The following is a 4,525-nucleotide window of genomic DNA, read 5'->3' on the forward strand; positions in this document are numbered from 1 at the left end:
AACTGATATTAGCTTCAGTGATACATCATGGAACATTTGTTGGCTTTATAAAGAGAGCCATTGAAGGTTATAGAAGGTCTTTTTGGGTGTTCCCTGGTCCCCCAGCTGACAGTGTCAAGAACGAGTACTTGTACTCAGTCGAGGTGATGAGGCAATGACCACAGATACCAGGCAAACATACGTTTATTACAAAGTGAAAGTATGTCTCAGAGACAGCTCATTTTCTGCAATGGGGAAAGACCCCAAAGTCTGAGCACACACTGTCTTTTAGACACTCACTAATTTTTCCTGCCTTTCTCCTGGCAGGATTAGTTGCTGTTTCTCACTTTGGGGGTGATTGACAGGTTGAAGTTACATAACCAGTTACATAAAGGCTGGGTTCTATAACACTTTTCTTACTACACATGCATCCTTCTAGACTCCTTCATGAAAACTCTCCCTAGGCAATACTAATTAGATAGTAATGAGCCCCAGGTCAGTTAAATGTTACTAGTGGCTTCAACCAGGGAACCATTCCTAGCTGCAATTTGGTTTCTGGCTTCAATTGAGTTCCTGCTCTCTGCCCTTAAATACTCCTTTGCCACATGTTGACTCTCTGCCAGACTAAGGTAAAAGAGCAATAAGGTGTAGATTTGCAGTAGAAATCTAAGCATGAAGAACTTGGAAGTTACCAGGAAGCAGTAGAACCCAACTGGGACCTCTGCTTCTTTCTTATGGTTCTGCTGACAATTTGATTTTCCCCACTACCCACTTTGGGTTTCTGACCTTTAGAACTTTAAGACAATACATTTGTGCAGTTTTGAGTTACAGTTTGGTAATTTGCTATAATAATATTAGGGCACTAATACAGAAGTTGTACAATCTTTTTATACTATCCAAATTTTAGAAATGTTTACTTTATTATTATTTCTCTGCCAATGTCAAGAACAAAAAGGGAAGTATTAAGTCTTCTCAGATAATGTGAAAGATAACAGCAAGCATTTAGTTTCTGCCATTATTTTTCAATCTTAGACTTGTTCATTTACTTCTTTGTTTGTTTGCATGTTTGTGAAATAATTTAACTTTTTAAACTCAATTAATTAATTATCAATTAACATTTTTTATTATGAGGCAATACAGTGTTTGTTCTTAAGTCAAATATGCTAGGCCACAAATCCAGGCTTTACTATTGCCTGGTTATCTAACTATGGGCTAATCATGTAGACTTTCAGAGCCTATTGACTTTACCTGAAAAATGGGTTGAGAATTTAAATACATACCTCATTATTTTTTGGTATTAAATTAAATAATGAATGAAAAGCATCTGGCACTTAGTAATCACTAAGTGTGAAATATCATTATATTCCCCTTCAAGAAGTCTTTTTGATCTTCACCTAAATCATGTTGTACATATTTTAGTATATAATGAAATAAATTTATTTAAGCAGTTTTTAATTGCTCATTTTAATATTTACTTTAGTAAAATCTATTTCTTTTTCTGTCTGACAAGAATAGTCTTTTTACCAATTCTTGTCTGACAGGAATATGTGGATATTATATATATTTTTAGAGCCTTTGCATACCATAGAAAGCATTATGTTGCTCTCAAATGTAAATGTTAGCTTAGCTAGGTATAGAATATTAGAAACTTTTGTGTTTCAAGCTCTGTCTCCGACATCTGTCTTTGGAGAGACCAATTCTGAGGCAAACTTGATTTTGTTTTTTCTATACAGCTAGCTTTAAAAAAAAAAATAAGTGAACACACTTATTTACTCAGGTAAACTTCCTCCAATGTTTTCTTTGGTGATTAGTTTTCTGTCTACTCCCTTTTCTTTTGCTAGAATTAATTCTACAGGCCTTTGAGTTACACTGCCTCATTTTTCCACTTAACAAAACTTTTACCTTGGGCAAATTACTTAAAATTTTGTGCCTTGGCTTCTTCATCTGTAAAATGGAGGGCCATAGGACCCACATATAAGGTTATGTGGATAAAATCTGTTATTGTAGGTAAAGGATGAAATCTCTGTATAGTAGACAATAAATGTCCAACAAACATTAATTATTGTTGACAGTATTTTAATCATCACATTCTTGTAGAATTTCTAATTTACAGATTCTCCAGCATATGTTCTAATTGTAGACTAGTGTCTTGTGGTGGGGTGCGGAGGCAAGATGACCAACTGGAGCCAGCTTTCCACAGAGGCTCCCATCCAGAAGGAGAGTTAAAGAACAGAAGTTTAGTAAGTGAGCTGATGGTTTGGAGCTGAGCCAAGAGAGAAGGTTGAAGAATGCAGATCAACCCTGCTGAGGCGAGGTGTGACCCCAAGGAAACAAACAATAGGTACAAAATCCATCACCAAGCAGACGGGAGTCCCCTCCCCCATTAGAACAACTCGCAGGAGTTGTATACTCTATACAAACAAGTGAATAGAGTTCAGTCCTCCTCCTATTTTATCTCACAGGAGAGACACTCTAAAAATTGGAACTCCTTCCCTAGAGAGGACCTACTAGTGTGCCATGGCACTCTCCCACCAGGCATAAAACTATATATTCTCTACCTGCAATTCTGAACTCCCAGCACTCCCCTCCACTCTCACCCTGAGGTCTAGAAGCCTATCTCCCATGGAGTCCAGAATCTTGGGCATTTTCTTAAGAGGTGTGGATAAGCCATGGTGGCAGCCACTGGTGGAACAGATCCGGGATGGAAACATAGGCCGCTTGAGTAAAGGGTATGCCTGAGGCAGTACCTATCTAGGTGGGGTGTGGTGGGGATGAGACTAAAATACATGCACACAGAGAACAGCATACTCCCAGGGGTGGGCTGAGTCAGAAGTGCTGCTTTAGTGAGCCTAAGAAGTACTCATAGCTGAGACAAAAGAAGGTGGGCAACACCACCGGCCCAGGGAGAAACAGACACTGAGAGCTGTGTGTGGCGTACCAGCTCAGGGAGAGGCAGGAACTGAGAGCTGAATGTGAGCTTTAACCGTGTCTGCCCCAACACAGAGTGCAGCTGAGTTAGAGTCACCAGATCCATGAGAATTGGTGCAATGTCAGGGGCAATTCAAAAAGGCAGGGCTGAGCTGCAGTTTCTGTGAACTCAGAGTCTGGCTCATAGGGGAATATAGCTGGGACAGAAACATTAATTCTGTCAGAATATAAGTGGCAGCAACATCAATCTGGGGTGATTATCATCTGAGGGAACCACTCCAGCTTTCATTAAGCACCCAAGGTTGTCAGGCTTCAGCTCCCCCTGCCGAATGGTGGCAGAGTGCAGAGGTCTGGCCAAGGAGACACAGATCTCCCTGTGACTCAGACAGGTGGAAACCCTTAGAGCATCTGCTCATTGGAGGGAACTGGGTCACAGCTCTGCAGGGTTACCAGTGACTGGGTGTGACAGAGGTGTAAGGTGGAGAAGGAGGCATCAACCTTCCCAGACTAATTCATTTCCTGGGTGGGTCCTTCTGACACCATGGAGCACCAGAGCAAGTCATACTCAAGCTGCCAGCAAACTCCTGCTATCCAGTTGCTGGAGACCTTTTTAAGTATCCCACACGAAACTGGGTGTGGCCTGGGACAATTGTTATGGAATGCTTGACCTGGTCCAATCACCCAAGGACTATTCAAAGTGGTATCCTAGGTGTGGTTGTGGTATGGTTTGATATTCCTATTCCAATTGTTGCCTGAGGGGGCAGGGTGATGTAGATGTTGGTATTTCTCCACAGCTGAGAATAACCCAGAGTTACTGAATCACTAGAATTGGACAGAGACCAGATGAAAAAAAGACAGAGCCACTTAGCCCCACCACACCAACCAGGTCCGCAGTGTCTCAGGCCATAGCATTGTATGGGTCCTTTGCAAAGCTCTAGGGGAAAAGATACAGACAGAAGTCACAGCTCTTGGGCAAAGGGCTCATTAATCCCTACTCCAGGAGCCCCCAACCCAACTTCACCTTATTTGCTCATCTAGCCAAACAATATAAAATAATCATGGGGCGAAATCAGCAGAAAAACTCCAGCAACATGCATAATCAGAGTAGACCAAGGAACTACATGGCAGACACAACTGAAGATCCCATTCATAAACAGATGGCCGAGACGTCAGAAATTGAATTCAGAATTTGGATTACAAATAAGATTAATAGAATGGAGGTAAAGTTGGAATTAGAAATTCAAGGATCATTTCAAAAGTTATCTCAACAATTTGATGAATTCAAAGACAAAATCACCAAAGATTTTGACACAGTGAGACAAGAATTTGCAGCCCTCAAAAATCTGAGAAATACAGTAGAATCCCTCAGTAACAGAATGGAGCAGGCAGAAGAAAGGATTTGTGACATTGAAGACAAAGTTTTTGAACACTCCCAAATGGTCAAAGAGGAAGAGAAGTGGATAGCAAAAATGGATCATTCTCTCAAAGAGCTCTGGGATAATTTGAAGAAAACTAATATTCGCCTTATAGGAATTCCTGAAGGCAACAAGGAGGTGGCTTCAAAAGGCCCTGATGCTCTACTCAATGAGATAATCAAAGAGAACTTCCTAGACATGCC

Source organism: Otolemur garnettii, unplaced genomic scaffold (assembly GCF_000181295.1).
Source record: "Otolemur garnettii isolate 467f Iridium unplaced genomic scaffold, OtoGar3 scaffold00024, whole genome shotgun sequence".
NCBI classification, from domain to species: domain Eukaryota; kingdom Metazoa; phylum Chordata; class Mammalia; order Primates; family Galagidae; genus Otolemur; species Otolemur garnettii.